Raw genomic sequence first — 21,316 nt, 5'->3', positions numbered from 1 at the left:
GATTCCCAGGCTACTCCCCTTCCTCTTCAATCTTCTGAAAACTAAAACTTGAAAATCAATGGCATTCTGTGGATTGGCTAGTACTAAAATATCCATTGGGTGGCAGTAACACTATCCTCTTTATGACTTGCAGCAAACCAGAGAATGCATTCAATCAAATGAACCGATCTTGTAGAAACACTGGAATCATTTATGCATTGCAGTTTCTCTTTCTTGTTTTCGCTCCTTCTTCCCTGGGATATTCTGAGTGGATTGTGGCTATTTATCAAGATCTTGTGGTATTCGTGGTTTGCTTGTCGTTTTTGCTCAGGATTAGCATCACTCAAGGCAAACGCAAAGCTGCTTTTTCCCCCTCCACTCTTTTCAAAAAATCATTTTTTGGGGGCTGCTGAAGAGAGCTAGGACCCAGGAGACACCTTCCCAAACAGCAGGGGTTGTGTGCTTTCACATAGCAGTACTGTACAAGGAAAACCCCGTTGGATCTGTTATTGCAGGATACTTGTGAAATATACATAGGATTCTTTCTTATGGCTGCATCCCGGACCTGGAAATTTTACTTGGGGACCAAGAAGATCTGAGAGGCTACATGTATTCGAAAGATTTGCAAGCAAGACTCTGGTTTCTGAAATAGAGCTCACAGACTTCCTTACTTACTGGCCTTTTCCCTTCATTCCTTCCTTTTTTATTTCTAATTTCTTCCCTCTTTTTCTGTTCTCTCCTCTCTCAGTTTCTCCTTTTCTATTTGCCTCTTTTTTTTTTTCTCCTAGTCTTCCTTCCACCCCCCTCCTCTGCACCTGGATTGTATCTTCGCTAAACAATCGGGCACTTTGAGAACTAACTGGAGGCAGTCTCGTAGGGAAGAGCTGTATGGAATTATCTGCTTTTATGGTGAACTTGGCATTTGTGAATGGGTATCTTGTTCATGATATTAATTGCTAGCAAAACAAGAACAAGAACACGGGAGTAAAACGTGGATTTTTCTGAATACGCATTGTGATGACCAGCAATTACCTTGCCGACTGATATCCAGAGGAGAAAAATTTGGAAGACTATTGAGGGTAAGGTCATTTTATATATGCAAACCCATCGGTGGCGTGAGCAAACTTGGGCGTTTGTAATGGGAATGGGTGACTTGGGTGATTGCTGCATCGCACTCATGGCTGTGATGTGGCCGTTATTGGCACTGAATGGAATAACTGCAGTTGGGTGTGTTGGTGTGTGTGCTTGTGCCTGTGCGTGTGCCTGTGTGTGTGTGTGTGTGTGTGTGTATATTCTGAGTGTAATTAGAAATAAATCAGAGCATCGCTCCCCACCTCCAATTATTTTTATATGGTAGTGTCTTGAATTAATTTTGGGTAGTCCCTCTTTTGTTTGGATGCGATATTTGTGGTTCCTGTGTTCTGGAAGAGGTAGCAGTTGTGTAAGGAACAGTTACTGAAGAGCCCTATTTCAAATGAAACAAGCTACTTTTTATTTATTTAAAGAAAGATGTTTTCAACTCAGTGCAGCATTCTGCTGCATTTCACAGCCGCAATGGGACAGGGACATCCCACTTGTCAAGTTCTTAAACTTTAAGATGATAATCATTGTTAATTTGTTCTCTAGGTTGTGATTATTGGAAATTATTAAGTGCCTTAGACTACTTTTTTTGTCCACTGGATTATCATTCAGAAGGAAAAAGAAAAAGAAAAAAAGCTGAAAATAATGAGCAAAAAAAAGAGAAAAGAATAGTGCAATATCGTTTCAAATGTCACAGTAATGTTTTTTCCCCCTCAAGTTCAATTGCCCATAATATAATTACTTATCCAATACCCTAAAGAACTGAAGCTGTGACCCACGTGCAGAGGAGTCTAAGGTCTGGAAGCAGCAAGCATCCTTTTATTGCAATGCAGCTAGCTTTGGATATGCAGGCAATTACACACTTCCCTTAACCTTAACTTGAGGATGCGTCCTATCTGCCACATCTATTTTACCCTTCCAGTAAAAAGTTAGAGACTAGAGCATGAAGGATGCTTAAGCATATTCTGCCTAGGAAATGGGATAAAAAAATCAATATTGATGACATGGTTCAGTGCACCGTACTGCAATGCTAAAGTGCAATATTCAGTACCTATGATGAGAGAATGGAGCATTTACATGTGTTATAAATCTCACCGGGTAGATTCATCTGAAGGGAAAGAGAGAAGATATGTGGATATGTAGGAAGATGGATGGAAGTCGTGCATAATCAGTGATTATGTAACTTCATTACATCAGTGAGCTTCAGTCAACGATAGTGAGATAAAATGATTGTATAGAGAGAGGCTCCATCACCCTGTTAACTTTTGAGGGCTTGTAACAGTTAACAGAGGAGGAGGAGGGCAGACTGGGATTAACTCCAATGGTCCTGTAAACCCTGATCTGTGTGGCGAATTTAGCATGAGTTTTCTCACAGGGAGTTTCTGAGGGACAGCCGAGCATGTAAGCTTTATGGCTGGACAGGAGCAGTTTTAGCCACACCCGTGGAGAGTCAAAAATGAGAGTCAGCAATGTTTCACAAGTGCCCCATTGAGTAATCCGGATTGATGATCCCAGCCAAGGTCATAGTTCTGTGCCCAATGATTGAAATATGTGACCCCAACTGAGAAGAAAGTTAAATCTATTGAGCTGAAGGCTGAACAGAATGACTATTTGGGTCCTTGCTTGCATTTTTCCTGCTAGAGCTTGATGCATATTTCAGTCTTGTGGTTCCCTTAATAAAAATGATTGCCTCCACAGTGTGTTCGAAATGAGTGTTTGGTACCTTTATTTTTGCCTTGACAACCCGTTTCTGGGCCATTTTAACCCTCTGGGGAAAGAGAAGTAAAAACCTTCAAATGTAATGATATCCTGTGAAATTAAAAAAAATAAATGACAATGAATTAATTGTTAAAACAAATCCCAGAATAAAGAGCAATCAATTTTCAAGTTTTACTTATTGAATGGCTTAAAGGACATGTTGCAGCTGCCTGTGACTTTTAATGAAATGAGATAAATGTACTGTGCTCCCTGTACAGAGAAAGGAATACTGCAGAATAAAATCTCATTTTCTCTGAGGTTTTATTTGGAGCTGTGATTTTCTTTAAAATAAGATACATATAAGCTCCTTTTGGCCTTCTACTGTTTTAGGATCTGTTTTTTTCCCCTTAATGGATTATATATTCCCTCATAATGAAACTCCTGCTAAAATCCTAACCCCTGTTGAATTAAATAATTTTCTCTTCTCACCTAGTTGTGCAATTTCTTATTTCCTTTTACATTTATCTTACAAAAAAATAAAGGCTAAATGACTTTTTTTTTTTAAATCATGGAGATGAAATGATTCTTTCGTTTTTTCCTATGGAGTAAGGTGCAAGATCTACATATCCACTAAGTAACTTTGAAAAGATCTGCTCACCCCAACTCAGAATGGTGGAATGGTGGAATTAAAATTTGAGCTCTGATATTTGAGATGAATTTCTTATTTCTGCAGGACATGGCCCAAACACTGATATGTTGTGCCAGTGGATTTGGAGGTTTGGTGTTCATATTGTGTAGGAAATTGGAAGTGAAGTTAACTCCTGATTCCTTCCTTCAGGGGTCAGGGTAACACTACAGCTGCTTCCATGCTGTTTGTCTTCAACTATGTGCTGAAGAGTCTGCAATGCTTTTCCCTTGCACTCCTTATTTTAATATTTTATAAATGACATTCTCAGTTGTTTTCTGACATAAATCACATGTATGTTACCAAAATGGCATATTTGAGAGGCGTTATAAGCTCAGTAGTGGATGGAAATAATACTAGAAAGGAAAAGAAGTCTCTAAAAATGACAATGACCGTGAAACATACATACACATATCATTGTTATCCTTTTAATTGAAGGCTGCATATATTCACACTGGGAAAGATAGTTTCAATCATTTTAATAGCACTTTATAACCTGTTAACTTTCTTTTGGAGAGGATTATGTAACTGAGGCAGGTTATGGCATTTTTCTTAGGTATCTACAAATCAATAATAAAGAGCTTTGCTTTAATACTAAAGCACTTAAACATGAAGAGAGTGAATAATTTAAAATAGAATATCTATTTCTCTAGTTTAATGCCATTTGTCAGCCCAGGTTATGTAGTTAGACTAGAAAATATTTGGAAAAATATAAGAAATCTCATTTATAAATATAGAACATAATAATGTTGTTTCCAGACCAGTTACTGTAGCAAAATCAGATTTAGCTGACAAGTAATTACAGTATTCCTAAAACTAGAGAAATTTTTAAAAGAAAATTTTATTATGTTTGCAACATATGTAAATAAATAATGTTATTATTAAAATGACAAATAGATAAAAACATTTTTAAGAATAACTGAACTTTTAGCATTAATTTAAGATTTATATTTCAGAATCTCTTCATCTGTTATACCCTGAAGGGTTTGGGATCTACTTTGCCTTGCAACAATATAATCTTTGGTGTTTGGTAAATCTCGTGTTTTTATAAAGCAGACTACTCTATAATCTGTGGCAACCAGAGCACCCAAGTGTTGATTAATAAGACTTAAAAGTAGCAAGTTTTCTGGTAATACTCAACTTAAAAAAGCATAATTATAATGGCACCATTTGGGCAGCTATAGATAAGGCAGTGTCAGCATTTTTCTTATTAAATTCCAATCCTATTTCTATTAGTTATTATCAGGAATCTCTAAGAGGAAGGAGTTCAGCTCCCCGAGACATCAGGCATTGGAGAATTCAGGGCTGAGTCAGAGGGCATGCCAAGCACTGCAGGCTCTGTCAGTTACAAGCCTTGTGGCTTCTGACCTTGCATTTTACTTCTCTGCCTTCAAAAAAATCATTAAAAAATACACAACAGTTACATGTTGCAGTTAAGGGACAAGATGTGCGTCTGAGTGCTAACCATCAGGCTATGCCTTCGAGATGTATGGAATTATTATTATTATTAAGGGTTCCCCAAAGTAGGATGAATGTAACAGTGCATTTTCTCTCACCCTTATTGTAAATCTTATAGTCACTTTCTAATACTGGTTACAGTTAGCTTTCTAGTATAGTTACAGCTGTTCAGTGGGGAAGCAACACAGACAAATTCCAAGGTTTGATTGCTAACTTTCAGACAGTACTCAGATGGGAATATAGTTGTTTTAAGTGACTGGGGGAAAAAAACAACAACCAAAGAACGCCAAAACAGTTGCTTTTGAATACTATTTAAGGAATGGTAACAAAGGGCTTTATGTTGAGAATGTTTTAAGCTGATTGCTTTTCTTTTTAAATGCTCCTGAGCACTTAGGTGTTTTTGTTTGGGGTAACAAGAGTGCACAACTGTTCACAAACAAACTTGATGCTACCACTTAAAATGGGTCAGTTGACCAAAAGAGCTACTCTCATTTGTCAGTTTATTTAAAAAAGCATAAAGGTTCTGAATACTAAGCATAATAGAGGACGTAAAGATATAAAGATAATGTGTTTTGGAATGTGCTAGTTGCAATAATTGCTAAGGTTCTTTAGGGGGAAGCAATCCCCCGTGTGTCACTATTATCTCTGCATTTCTTTAATGTTCTTGTGTCTTAACATAAATACATTTCCACATGTGAGAAGGATTAGCTAGTGATATGACCTTCCATATATGTTTTTAGGTGACTGGATAATCCTGTGGGAAAAAAAAGTTTTTATATTTTAGGGTAGAATTGCAAAGGGGAATATTATTGCTGTAAATAAAAGTGGGTATACGAGGACATAAAGAACTTTGCTGCTATAGAGCACATCTTCTTAAATTCCTAGTATCCTGCTTTTTACCTTAAGAATCTCCAATATTTCTCTGTTCCAGATGAATTTGATCATGCCTATTTATGTGACTTCCCTGATGCTTTTAAATAGCAAGCATTTTCTTGGTTTCCTATATTTTAAAAATGCATATGCCTTCTGTCGCATGGGAATGCTTTAGGTTTGTTCTAACGGATTTACTAAGGAATATTGTAGGAATGTAGACAGGCTTGTTTATTTGACAAATCCTGCTAATCATCTTATAACTATGCTTTTAATTTTCACCCAGAGAATGCCACCCTGGAGTATTTTACACTGCAGATAGAGTTCCATTACAAGCCAACTACATGGCTCGATGGACATACCCTTGCTGCTTACCCTGGCCACTGGCTTACAATGAAAGATCCTTAATTGAAATGTCTTTTGGTCCCTCTGTTTAGAAACAATATTCAGGTGCCCAAACTTGAAGACTTCTAAGGCTTTTAGCTTTATAGAAGGGATGACTGACCAGCCCTGTACTGCTTTCTTATCACACTATCTGTAACTGCCAAGCTGTGAACTGTGGATAAAGCAGAGGGAGAAAGCAAAGCACTTTAATATTTTGCTTCTGAAAATCTGATCTTTCCTGTTTTCATATGAAAACATTAAAAGTAATATTTTTCATAACAGGCTATTCAAAGGGTATGTTATAGTTACTATGTTTTATATATATATATATGTATATATATGTATGTGTATATATATATATATATATAATACAATAAATGGTACTAAGTGAATTATTTTATTCATACAAGGGCTGCATGTTTAAGAATATATATTTAAAATTAGATTGTATTTTTTAATAACTTCTTAAGTCAGGAAGCTGTGTGTGGAGTTTGGACTCACAAAAAAAAAAATGAAATGGACTGTGCATTGTGATCATATAATTATAGGCCTTCATTCTTTCAATGTCTTTGTTAATTATGTGAATTATAATTATAATAAATCACTGTATGAATAATCATAAAATTATTCACAGTGGCTTATTTTCTCATGGTATGATCAAAGTGATTTAATTGGTAGGTTCTTACCCTATCAACATTTACATGTAATGCAATTGTGGCTTAGTATAGTGATCTTCATCATTTTCCGGTATAAAGTTCCCCTTTTAAATGAAAAAAATTGGAAGACTACTTAACCATAGCTGTTCTTTAGTATCAGTTGATTGAGAAAATGAATAGTAAAACCATTATTATGGACATAATAATTTAAAATTAATTTGACTGTAAATAGTCACAACAGGGTCTACTTGCATCTTTAAAATACATTATTTAGCTACATAGAAAGATTCTAGACCCCTTGGAGTAACCCTTGCAATCTTGGTAAATAAAAGGCCTATATATCTACAGCCAAAATACTTGCATTGCATATGTACATGAATCATGTTTATCTTAAATACAAAATGAAAGGCAAGTGTTTATGGTGGTGGAATGTGGATCCAAGAAGCTGGATTTTGAAAGAATAGAGTTGCTATGCACATACATTCAAAGTTCCAATACAAGAAAGTTTACATTCAAATTTTAGAATTCAAATATTATCAATATAACATAAAATTGTTTGATATTGCAAAATAATTTCACTTTAAAAGATAAAATAAGTATTATTCTTATTGCTATCAGAATGAAAATTAATTATAAATATAGCCAGAGGTGATTACAGTGGCCTCATAAAAATGTAAAGAAATTACATACAGTGTAGAACAAAGGAGGTCCCACGGTGTAAAATTAGCCCTCAGGGAAATTTTGGACGAGAAGAATGAAATTACATTTGTGAGATCCCACAATTTGTTGGCTCTCCCATGATACGTAATTCCTGTTTCTTGGTATGATATGATATATGTCTCAGTTAAGTATTTTAGCTACATAGCAATTGTTCTTGTTGAGGCTAATTTTAGTGCATCTAACCCTTTGGCCTCTCACTTTATTGACCTATGATCACTCACATGGCACCCCCACTCAGAATTGGTAGACTTTTTAAGTGCGCTGTGCCCTCCTTGACTTCATTTGATCTCTGGAGACACAATACAGGGAGAGCTGGGAAAAGAGGTCACTGGTGGGCCTTCTTGCCTTTTCTGTACTGTTCTCTTCCCCAATATCTTTGTATCTCCCCACCTGCAGGGATCTGCTTCTCAGCTTTGAAATTTGGAGAAAATATGCCATTAATTTTTTTTTTCTGACCGAGGGAAAATAGCTTCAGTAGACTGCATTTTTTATGATAAGGTGGCCAGGGGTTGTGGAGGACATACTTTTATTCTGGTAGTGCCCTCCAATCTTATTGTGCAGACAGCTCTTTGAAGAAATGACACTAACTATGAATGCAATGCTCCCAGCCTTTCTGCTAACTTTATTTCAGAAGGAACACAGTCAGGGGAGCTAAACACAGCAGTAAAGATGGAAATCTGAGAGACTTAGAATGGCATTTTGTGTATACAAAGCTTCATGGGGCCAAGGGAGAAAATTTGAATGTAACAAATGAATCAGGTGGCTCTCAGTGCTTGGCTTTCCAATACCCCCCTTAAAGCCCCTAATTATTCTCACCATGACACAAGTCCTGAATGGTACCCAAGAGACTCCCAGCTCCACAGTGTGCAGTGTAAATGCATTCAAGGGGTCTCTAGGGGTTGTGGACTCTGCTGCTTTCCCCTGTCGGGGTTCTCCTCCAGGGCCCATAATAACAGTCACAGAGCAAGCTGCTCATGTCAGCGGGTATGCTCATCCCAAGGAGTGAGTGCTCAATGCTTAGCTCTAGGAGGCCAATGCCTGACTATTTTGTATTTCCAGAGCCCAGCATTGTGTGTGGATATAGTAGGTCATTAGGATATCACTCTTACATGACCAAATGCTTAAGCATTTAGCAACAGCACATCAGTTTTAGATCAGTGTTCACCCGATCTGTGCTTCATTGTAAAATGAGACCCAAAACTGCTGATTTAGGAAAGGAAAAAAGGAATATTGAGTAATAAAGGAAAGAGGATTAATATTAGGTAATTTGTAACCTACAAATAGACTGAGGGAGAAAAAAAAATGGTTGGCCCTTCTTTATTCCCTCCCACCCTCTTTCTCTTTCCTTCCACTCTCTTCTTCTTCTGCTCATTCTCCCTTCCTTCATTCCACTCCCAACTTAGGAATTTGAGGGCCTTTGGTGTTCAGGATACTATCAATAGAAGAGGGCCTGCAAAGTATATAGAGATGAGTGATGTCACATGTCTAGGCCTAAAGATGGTTAGTCTTGGTATGAGGTGATAAAAAAATCACATAGAGTTCTCGGCACGTAGGAAGATACAAAGCTACTAGGAAAGAGGTCAGTACAGAAAAGGCAAGGAGGTCCCACCAGTGACCTCTCTTCCAAGCTCTCCCTGTAATTCAAGGTAGTCTACTCTGAGTACTTCTAGGAGGTATGATGCAGGCTCAGGAAAGGGTCAGAACACTCAGAAATAGTAGAAAGGCTTGTTAAAGGAGTTGAGGTTTACAATAAACTTTGCAGGGTTTCACACCAGTGTGGCTAAGATAAAACATTCCAGGTAGATGGGGAGATCAAGAACAAAAATATTGTAAGTGGGAGTAAAGGGAGCATGCTTAGAGAGGAGATGATGTTCTGCTTTCCCCAGAGAATGAGGTATGGGATGCAGAGAATGGGGTATGGGAAGATGATGAGGCTGGAGCCCCAAGTCTCCAGGTCAGGCAGGCGGGAGCCAATGAAATGGGATTTCATGAGCATAAGGAAAACAGAACATGTTATGACCTACTAATATTTATGCTTTAGGAACAAGAAGAAGAAATTATGAGTCTGTTTCTCCAGGGTACCATTCATTCCTAGTTTTCTGAATTTCCCAACGACTCCTGAATCCCATCTTCATTCCTATTTCTTCATGTTGAACTCCTGTCCTCAAAGAGCCATCACGAGCTCTCTTCATTTCCTTTCTTCTTTTCTCTTTTCTAAGACTAAAGCGCTGTTGCCAGTGATAGGCAAATACAGAGGCCAAAGTTTAAAATGAACTATTGTGATACTTTTCTTTCTCTGACTGGCTTATTTTGCTTAGCATAAACTCTCCATTCATATGTGGAATCTAATGAACTAAATAAGCTAATGAATAAAATAGATCCAGAGACACAGAAGCATAGAACAGACTGATGAATTTCAGAGAGAAAGCAGGGGTGGAGGTGGGGGGTGGGAAGAGATTAACTGGGGAACTTATATGCATATATGCATAGCCCATGGACACAGACAATAGAGTGGTGAAGGTCTGGGGAGGGGGGTAGATGAGTTCAGGTTGGAAGGGGTCAATGGGGAAAAAAACAACACACAAACAAAGGGGACATCTATAATACTTTAAAAATAAAGATAAATGTAAAGAAAAAATACTTGAAAAAATTAACTATTGTGTTTCTTTAAAGCAGTGGGCATTCTTTAACAGGACATATCCATTCCAACTATCTTTGCTTAGTAGTAAAAGTTGCCACCCATCCATGCTGTGATTGAAATGTAACTCTTCAATGAGGATGTTTAAAGTTTCTTTCTTTACAGTGATGGCAACAGCAAAGTGACCCCAAAGTGGCAATTCATTTGGGAGAAAGGAGAAGTTGGAAAAGGAAGCTTGTGGGGGGGGGGGGAATATTTTATATAATGTAATGGCAAGGTAGAAATATAAATTCCAAAATGACTTTGTATTAAGATCATGTGGAAAAATAATAATGCTTTAGAGTATATTATAGATTTATTCCTAGTGTTAAGTCTTCTGACTACCAGTAATTATAACAACTTTGAATTGTAGATGGAAATAACAAAGTGAACCCCCTAAAAATGCTCATTTACCTGTGTTTAAATTATTTTCCTCATTAAATATTTTACATAAACTTCTAATAAGTGGAAGAAAAGAAACCAATAGAGATTGGGGTGTGTTTTTTAATACTATTTCTGATCACTACATATGGAAAATTCTATTAAATTGGGAAATGGCCAAACATGGAAGATAAAATGAAAAGGAATGCAATTTGCTTAGGCACAAGCTAAATATTACATGCATGATCATTAGGAGTCAGCTGAAAGAACAAGTAACATAGTCTAGTTGTTGGTAAAACTTAGCCCTGAGGATTTGTATTCAATGGTGGAATGGAGCCAAAGGAATTAGTACTTTAAAAAAAGTGTTTGAGATCAGTGGGTGCACTATGCTGCTCCTTGGGAGGGCATCAACAAAATCCTCTCAGTCTGTCAGTATTCCCTTCCTCTTCCTACCACACTTTACTATGGATATTGGATGCTTTCCTCAATATTCTTCAAAGTGTCCTACCAGCTCAGCTTCAACTTTCAAGTTTGAAGCCCTTTTCAACTACATGGCACAGGCTAAGAACCTCCAATGCTGAAATTATGGGACTTTCACAAGAATCAGATGATTACCATTCAGCAACTGTGTCATGCTTGCCCTTGGTAAGCACTGTCCTTTGATCCTATTAAATTGGCAGAATCACTTCTTCCAATGTGTATGTTAATGGATTAACTTCACGTGAATGAATAAGAAATACTATTTAAGCCCTGGCTCCTGGGGCTCAGTTAATTGGGTGTTGTCCCATGTACCAAGAGGATTCCTGGTCAGGGCATATATATACCCGGATGTGTGGAGGAGGCAGTGGATCTCTCTATCTATCTAAAATAAGTAAAAACATTTTAAAAAGAACTGCAATTTGAGGGCCCCATCTATTGTAAGGATCGTGCTTAATACAGGCTGAAGGTGTTAAACACAGTTCTTGCCATCACAAGCCTTTGGTTTAACGGAGAAGTAGTGGGGAAGACAGATGTGTTCTATTGGGTTACCTGGAAACAGAAGGTTTAGCTGCTTCCAAGGCTGAGGAAGAAACTGATTGAAATATGGTTGCCACTGAGGATTTAGCAGATCCTACTGGTCCTTCAAATTTGTCTGAAATTGAGTCACAAGTCCAGGCTTTCTATTCCCACATCAGGTAGTCACTAGCTATGCACTACCCTAGGGGAGGAGGTATAATCTAGAGCAAGAATCTTTCCTGCAGCTGCTAGTGGTAGTTTCCAGTGAGGGACTCAGCTGCGAGCCCTCAGCTACAGGATGGATACCTGGTCCAGGAAAAGGGGAAAAGAGGTATTTGGAAGCTCTGAAAAGGGCATTGTATTCCTTTGTCCCCTGAGGCATGCTGCAATAATACCATAAGAATTACTAAGGTAATACTGGCAAATCTTAAATATTTGTTTAAAGGTGTAAATGCAATAAATATTGAGTACAAGGCCTTGTTCTACATAGTTAAATTTCAGAGAATGGTTTTCTGAGAAATACAGACCATCAATATTTAATGAGTATCTCCTTTGTGCCTTGGACTTCCATAAGAAGAAAGAAAAGAGTTGAAAATCGAGGCCCTGACTGTTTACATAGGGCCAATTTTTGTTCAGTGGTTTATGTGCTTGTTTCCAGTGTTAAGAGGAGGAATTGGTGTGAGGTCAGGGAAGGGGCAAGGAAATGGAGCAGAGTAGCTCAGGGATAAGTTCTCTGAATTCCAAAGATAATAAGACAATTATTTGGATTGTGTGGGACAAGGTATAAATGGATAGTGAATGTTGGCAGAAGGCAAGACTTAAACTGAGTGGCAATGGAATGAGCTGAATGTAATTTACTGGTACATAACAGAGTGAAAGCAGTGTTTCATTATTAGCATCAGTCAGTCTGTGATTTGAATTAGTGGGGGGCTAGTTTTGAATATGAGGAATTTGAAATAATTGAAAGAATATATCCTAGAGTTCAATTTTCACTGAAAAGGAAGAGTTTCATATAACACTATTCACTTTTAATATTATGTAAAAATATTAATTTATTTCCTTAATGTGAGGGAAGTGCCATTACTTTCAATTTTTAAATGCTTTCTTCAGCTCTAGTGAGGTGACAGGGAGTACCTCCTGTTTTTTATTTCCTGTAAAGATATTCAATCAAGTTGAATACACTGAGACAAATAGTGGCAGTAATTTTTAGAACTAGTGGCTGTGTCTAAATGGGAAACCGCTCATTAAATCATAGAAAATTTGAATAGGAATGAACTTAAGTGCACCTCCTTGCAGATATATAAAACCTCTCTATTATAACTCAACTAATTATCCATTAACTGATATTCATATCAATAAACAACCACTTTGACTATTTCCCCCCTCACTTGACCTGGCTTTTGACTAGATAATCAATTCAATTCAGTTCAGCAAATAATCCCAGATTATCTATCTTCCAAACGCTAAATGGAAGCACGAGAATGAGCAATTTACTCATTGCTAAAGCAATAAAAGATGTACACTGCTAAGTATTTTAAAAGGTTTCTCTTAAAAGAAAAAAGTACTTCTCACCATTATCACCAGGCCTGCTCTAAAACAATTGATCCATTCCTTTTCTGGTCCTGGCATGACTTTTATAATTAAAAAAAAAAAACAAAAAAAAAAACACCTTATGGTATTTTTAAAAGACTAAGAATTCAATGAAGTTAATATTCATTTTCCATTACAATACTCCCCTTGTGTTTATTGGTGTACATTTTATTTTATTGTTTAAATATATTTTTATTGATTTCAGAGGCAGAGCTAGGGGAGAGAGAAATACAAATATTAATGATGAGAGAGAATCCTGGATCAGCTGCCTCCTGCATGCGCCCTACTTGGAATTGAACCCACAACCTGGGCATGTGCCCTGACAGGGAATCAAACTGTAATCTCCTGATTAATAGGTCGGTACTAAATCATTGAGCCACAAGGTCTGGGCATTATTTTTTCAAATACATGGTGATTTCAACATCTCAATATATTTATTACATTTTTTTTTTCATTCAAAAATGATTTCAAGTCCCCAGGATCACAAATTGTTCTATGTTTACTATTTGCAACATGCTCTTTATGCACAATAAACTTTTCTTTTATTCTCATACCTGTGAATCAACTGATTTTAGCTTTGCACATCTCTTAAAGTAAGCCATGTTATTTTAACTTTCCTATTGAAGAGCTATGTAGGTGGTATGGGAGATGAATGACTCCTATTGGAACAGACTGCATCAGAGGCTACTTAAACCTCATTTATATTTGTAAGTAAAAACATAATTACTATTTCCTATTTCCAAGATTAAAATTAGCCATAATTTCTTAAGAGTGTAATCAGAGAAAGTGTGAGTTACTGCTCTAAGCATTTTTCTTGATTCTCAATTTCCTAGAATCAAAGTTTCAAGTCCTAGTAGATCTAAATTCATCCTTTATTAGTTTCAGAACTCCTCATAGCCCAATCTTATTAGTTTTATTTTTAGTCATAATGTTACTATGGCTATGATTACAAAAGTCTAAAAAGAATACATATGATAAAGCCTCATCATGTAGCTTCAGTCAAGTTTTTGGAATCTATAAGATATTAAGAAAATTGAGAGTTAATTTAACTTTACTGGAATCATTAGTTAAGTCACTGATATTAAATAGACCTGGCCACTATAATTAAGTCTTTGCCACTCCAATAAAGAATTATACCTCCCCTCCCCACAAAGCGTATTTGTGTGTGTGTGTGTGTGTGTGTGTGTGTGTGTCTATGTATATGTATGTGTGTGTGTCTATGTATATGTATGTGTGTGTGTGTGTGTGTGTATATATATATATATATATATATATATATATATATATATACACATTATATATATATACACACATACACACATTTCCTTTTTGAGAATTTCAAGTTAACTGGAAATTATTTAACACCAAAGGACAGTCTCTTAGAAAACTTGTTTCAATAAGACCTGTTCTAATTTTATGTTGGGAATATTAAAGTGTGCGATAACTTAGGGCAATGCATAAAATGTGTTGAATACTAACCTCAATGTTCAATTCAAAAAGGGCTATATATCTCAAGTGCCCATAGTGGACGAGTAGATAAAAAAATTGTGGCACATTTATACCATGGAATATTATGCAGCAGTAAAAAAGATGAATCTATTACCCTTTGAGACAGGATGGAGGGACCTAGAGAGTATCATGCTAAGTGAAATAAGTCAGTCAGAGATAGACAAGTATCACATGCTCTCACTCATATGTGGACTCTAATAAAACTGATGAATGGAGTGGATCCAGAGACATGGAAGCAAGGAACAGAGTGTGGAAACTCAGAGGGAAGGCAAGGGAGGTTGGTAGATGGGAGATAATCAACCAAAGTCCTTGTATGCATATATGCATAACCCATGGACATGGACATTGACAATACGATGGCGAAGGCCTGGGGTAGGGAGTGAGGGCGAGGCATATGTAATACTTTCAACAATAAAGATTAAAAAAAAAACAAATTAAAAAAACATAAAGTTACAAATGACCATAAAAACAAACAAAAAACAAAAAGGGCTATATAAACTAGGACACTGACCATTGAGTACAATAAGCTTAAACCAAGGACTTTGTGTCCCTGGCAATACTGTGAGGAGTGTGGAATTTTCCTCTGATGTATTTCTGCCTTCAGTTTAAACTCTTTACTTTGATTTATAAATACTGAGTGTTCCCCACCAGAAAGCACTGTTTTTCCCCCCCGAAGAACCTTATGTGTTCCCAAGCCACCAATAGCCATGTCTTTTTCTCATCAAATTTACCAATTTAAAATTGTTACTTCTGTGTGTCCCCCCCCATTTGAATGTAAGACTGAGAGGACAGGTTCTCATCTGTCTAGTTTAGGGGTGTCGAACTCAATCAGAGAAGGGGCCAAAATCTAAAATCCAGCCTAAATCGCGGGCCGAATGGTTTACTGAACAGTCATAAACTGACAATGTCATAAACTGACAGCGGAGTGCAGTGATGACAGCGCGGTGCGGGCCACATTGCAAGGCCTGGCGGGCTGGATTTGGCCCGGGGGCCTTGTGTTGGACACATGTGGTCTAGTTCATCCCATCTCTTCGGTGCCTAGAAGAGTACCTGGCCCACAGTATCCTATACAACAAAAGCCTAATATGCTAAGTGTCCAGTTGTTGGTCAACCATTCAGTCAATCAAATGGTAATATGCTAATGATATGCTAAGGCCACTCAACTGCTCGCTGTGATGTGCACTGATCACCAGGGGGAAGACAGTTGACTGGTTGACCAATTGCTATGATGTGCACTGAACACCAGGGGCAGATGCTCTGACCTGTTAGGTTAGCTTGCTACTTTGTTCCAGCTGATTGGGACTGAGCGAGACAGACCAGACATGCCCTGGAACCCTCCCTTGTCCCTCCCCAGCCCCGATCGTGCACTGGTGGGGTCCCTCACCCTGGCTTGCACCCTCTCACAACCCAGGACCCCTTTAGGTATGTTGGAGAGCCAGTTTCAACTCGATCCCGCAGGCCAGGCTGAGGTACCACACTGTTGCACGAATTCGTGCACAGGCCTCTAGTGACTCTAATTATCAAAGAAAGGAAGGATAGAAGGAAGAGCAAGAGGAAGGAGGGTAGGGATTTCCCAAGGTGTGCTGGTCTCAGCATGACAATAGGAGAAAGGGGAGTTTAATAAAGCAACACAGTCCAGCTTGATAGATATAAGGCTTTTGCATTGTACAGTTTTTGTTCATGAGGCAATGTTATCTATATAGTAAAGGTATTATCTATTCTGTCTCTCAGGTCAGAACGTAGGCCCATCACATGCTCCAGCTTAGTTGATCAAATACCCGGAGTGCCAAGCTGAGAACTGAGAACTTATAGTGAAAGGTTTTGGCTACATTGATAATGCAGAAAACAATGGTTTAAGACCATTATTCTGACAATAATATTTTTTGATAGAAAAACATCAATGTGAGAGAAAAACATGTCTTCTGCATTCCCCCTACCAGGGTCAGAGCCCACAACCTGGGCATGTGTCCTGATAGGAACTGAACTGGCAACTGAGCTCCACTGGCCAGGGACAATCATTTCTTTAAGGTGAGTGTAGCAGGAATAGACTGGAACCTATTTTAGGGAGCTACTTTTTTTGTAAGTAAATTATAATGTGACAAAACTCATATTTTTAGCTTCATAGTTTTTCCCCCCTTACATATAAGTATCCGTTATGAAGAAGCTTTTAAAAACCCACTGAATTTTCATTTTTACTCTGCTTCCTAGTATTAATATATCTTCCCATGATTGTGGAAGGTATCATGTTACACTAGAACTAGAGGCCCAATGTACAAAGATTCGTGTAAGAATAGCCTTCCTTCCCCTAGCTGCCGGCACCAGCTTCCCTCGGCACCCGGCACCTGGGACCCAGGCCTTCACTCTGGCTGGAGCCGCCTTCCGCCTTTGCTCTGTCCTGCTTCCCTCCTGTAGTTCCCTCCACCCCCTCAGAGCGGCATCTCACCCTGCCCTGGCCCCTCTGAACCTGTGTGCACACGCTGCCCGGAGGCCCAGAGTGGTCGGGGCGGGGCAGAATGCCACCTTTCTCACGTCAATTTTCATCTTCCCTCCTTATTGGCTATGGGCACTACCCTCTTTGTCATGGAGTAATGTTCAATTTGCATATTCAGTCTTTATTAGACAGGATTGGCATTTGGATCAAATTAAGCCTGAGTTCCAATTTTGGCTTTTAACATTTATTAGCTGTGGGACCTTTAACAGGTCACTTAGTGTTTCTGAGTTTTGGTTTCTAAATCTCTAAAAAGAAAAGACAAAAGACTGCCTATCTTTGGGATAGCAATTTTCAACCAGTGTGCTACAAGAATTTTTAAAACATGAAATATCTGATTATTTAGATTTTCCCTTAGACTGTCAAATAAAATGACAACAGCCAACACAACAATAGTCTGGTGTGAATGAATTGGATGCATATCTATTTTTTTTTGTCAGATCAGTATATATATATATATATAAGTGTGTGTATATATATATATATATATATATATATATATATATAGGTTTGCCACAGAACTTTTGTAATTAGTTTATGTGTGCTATGAGATAAAAAAGGTTGAAAGTCGCTACGTTAGAATTATAGGGAACAGTAAAACTAACATTTGTAAAGCATCTCATGCAGTGCTTGACAAATAGTAGCTACATATTAAACAGTAATCCTTATTTTAATATTTTAACATCTGTTATACTGTTGCAGTTCAGAATATTCCTTACTTTTTTCACTATATCCAATGGTAAATTTTCCATACTCCTTTGACTAATCTGTGAGCAGCATTTGTACAGTGGGTCACTCCTTGGCTTTTGAGATAATATCTTCATTTAACTTCTATTTCACTGTTTCCTCCTTTCCAGTCTCCTTTGCTAGTCTGATCCCTTCTCTCTTCATGTTGGAAAGCCCAATGGTTCAGTTCTGAGTAATCTCCTCAGTCTACACTCACCCGTTAGTGATTTCATCCATTCACTTAGCTATAAATACCATTTCTGTCAATTCCTAAAATTATACCCCCACCTTGTTCTCTTTCCTGAACTCCAAACATGTTTAACTGTTTATTTGCTATTGCCACCTACTTGACATATGTCACTTACCATGTCCAAAACTGAACTTCTCTTTCCCCACCCAAATCTAACTTATTCTCAGTTTTCCCATCTTAGTTGATGTCATTTTAAAAATTACATATTTTTAATTGATTTCAGGGAGGAAAGAAGAGGGAGAGAGAGAAAGATCAATAATGAGAATCATTGATTGGCTGCCTCATGCACACCAGGCATGGGGGATCAAGCCCTCAATCCAGGCATATGCCCTGACCCAGAATTAAATGGTTCATAGGTCGACAATCAACTACTGAGTCACGCCAGCTGAGCTTGAGGTCAGTTTTGTCCCTTCATTTGTTCAGCCCAAAGATCTTGGGCTCTCCCTCCCTCACACACCACATCTAATATGTCATCAAGTCTTGTTGGTACTGTCTTCAAGCATAACCAGAATTTAACCACTTCTTACCACCTCTACTACTACTGTCACCTTTGTTGAAGCCTCCATGACCTCTCCTAAATTGCAGCAGTAACCTCCAAACTGACTCCCTGCCTCTGCCATTGCCTTCTACAATCTGGTCTCCACACAGCAATTACAATTGTCCTTTGGAAATGCAAGGCAGACATGTCAATCTACTGCTCAAAGCCCTGCAAAGGTTGCTGTTTTTACTTACAGTAAAAGCAAAATACTGTACTTATAATCGCCTAGAGACATTGGCCTGTGTTCCTTCTTTGACTTCCTTTCCCCTATACGCACCCAGCTCTTTTTCACTTTCTTATTTCTCTTCATCCTAAACTTGCTATTCTTTGTACATGACAGGTAAGTTCTTGGTATTTGGAGCTTTGCACTAGCTGTTCTATTTTTGTTGTTGTTGTTTTCTTTTTAAAGATTTTATTTTATTTTATTGATATTTAGAGAGAGAGAGGAAGGGAGAGGGAAAGGGAAACATTCTGTGAAAGCAAGACATCTATAGACTGCTTCCTTCATGCCCCCTACTGGGGATTAAGCCCACAACCCAGCCATGGGCCCTGACTGGGAATCTAACCGCAAACTTTCAGTGCATTGGATGACACTCAAACTGAGCCACACCAGCCAGACCTGGCTGTTCTCTTTATCTGGAGCATTATTTTTCAAGACGAACTTTCTCACCTCCATCAATGTTATCTTTTATGTGTCATTTTGGCATTTATGTGTCAGCTACCCTGACTACACCCTCTAAAATTGCAGCATAACCACCTCCACAGTCCTCATTTCCTTGTCCACTTTTTAGTATTTGTAAGTGCTTCTTACCTTGTAACATTTTTCATAAACTACTTTTTTTTTTTATATAAATACATTTTATTGATTTTTTTACAGAGAGGAAGGGAGAGAGATAGAGAGCTAGAAACATCGATGAGAGAGGTACATCGACCAGCTGCCTCTTGCAAACCCCCTACCGGGGATGTGCCCACAACCAATGTACATGCCCTTGACCGGAATCGAACTTGGGACCTTTCAGTCCGCAGACCGACGCTCTACCACTGAGCCAAACCAGCTTCGGCCATAAACTACTTCTTTATAACGTTTATTGGTTATCACTAGAGTTTTAGCTCCATAAGGGCAGGAATCTTTGTTTATTTCACTAAGAACAATGCAAATTTAGTAAAAAATTGTTTAATGAATAAATATCGTTATAAAATGGAGATAATAATCATCAATACCTAAAGGTACTGTTATGAAGATTTAAATAAGATGATGTACATATACAGGAAGCATGGAACAGACTGAGGAATCTCAGAGGGAAGGCAGGGGTGGGTGGAGAGGGAAGAGATTAACCAAAGAACTTATCTGCATATATCCATAGCCCATGAACACAGACAATAGTGTGGTGAAGGGGAATGGGAGGTTTGGCGGAGCACAGATCAAAGAAGGGGAAAAAATGGGTCCATCTGTAATACTTTCAACAATAAAGATAAATTTAAAAATAAATACATAAGATATGTGATTTTTAAAAAAATATTGAATTAAGATAATTTATAAGATTACTGAGAACTTCTCAAGAGTTAAAAAGCTGACAAAAATTGTATTCTCAGAATGCATTTTAATGAATAACCATTTTTTTGGGGGGGGGGGAATATCCAATGACAGTCTTGACTGTTCAACATATTTAAATTTTTTGGTTCTTTTCCATATTTTATAAGTAGAAAAAATAACTGTAATGAGGTATTCTTATGCGTGTCATAAATAGAGGTTTTATTGTGGAATTCAATAGAAATAAATATTTTTCTATCTTTATTTGTAGAAACACTGAAAAATAGTTATAATTGGAAGCCTTTTGTAAGTCTAAACAAAAAGTATTATTTCTGACTATTGAATGGGTGTTCTAATTCTATCTCTTTCCCAATCACCAGTTGCCTATTCTAATAAAATACATTCATTCTCCTATATTGCGTTCATATAACTCAGTCTTTTCCAGATAATTTACAAATGTTTTACTGCCTGCCAACCCTTGTGTAATTAAATAAGATGACAGAATGTGCCCATAGTTTATTCTGTGGATCTCTAACTTTAGCTACAGAGGCTTATATTAAGTAAGGGGTGAATATACACACATATATTTTTTTTTCTTCCACTAAAAAAAAATTAAGAATTTTGACTTTGGAATCCACTATTAACTATTTTGTGAATAGATCTGTTGCCATTTTTCCCCCTTATTCTTTCATTTTCTTGGGTGTTCTCCATACAACTTCATCAATTTTCTCCAAATTTGATATGTTCAGATATTCATGTATTCCTGCTAAAGTTCATTGATTTTTTTTTTACCAGCAGAAAATGGGGGAGAAATGGACGAAGGTGGGTGAAAGAGAAGAACGGCAAACTTCACATTATTGCCTGAATATTACAATAGATCTAAACATTGTAAGTTTTCTTCCATTTTAGCAAGAACCACTTTTTCTAGGTTTTTTTTTTTTTTTTGCCACTTGTGCTTACTTCACTTTGTACTCTTCTGCTGATTGTGGGTGGATGGAATTTGACTATTTCAGAATAGTTACAGGTGGGTGGGTTCAAGAATCTCTAGTGGGTTGAGAAAAAAGACATACTTACATAGATGTGATCCTTCTATTAAAATC

The 21,316-nt window shown here is 37.6% G+C and overlaps 1 protein-coding gene across 1 annotated transcript in view; it reads left to right on the top strand.

The window, feature by feature from the left end:
• Positions 1-478: 478 nt before the first annotated feature.
• The window catches only part of IL1RAPL1 (interleukin 1 receptor accessory protein like 1), a 1,280,256-nt gene continuing 1,259,418 nt past the window's right edge, over positions 479-21,316 (top strand). The window contains exon 1 of the mRNA XM_084869596.1: positions 479-1,058. The gene's annotated coding sequence lies outside the window, so the exon portion shown is untranslated. The remainder of the gene's footprint in view (positions 1,059-21,316) is intronic.

Source organism: Pipistrellus hanaki (assembly GCF_964339955.1).
Source record: "Pipistrellus hanaki genome assembly, chromosome: X".
Lineage (NCBI taxonomy): Eukaryota > Metazoa > Chordata > Mammalia > Chiroptera > Vespertilionidae > Pipistrellus > Pipistrellus hanaki.
The sequence above is the reverse complement of the archived record's forward strand: the minus strand, read 5'-3'. Positions and strand labels throughout refer to the sequence as shown.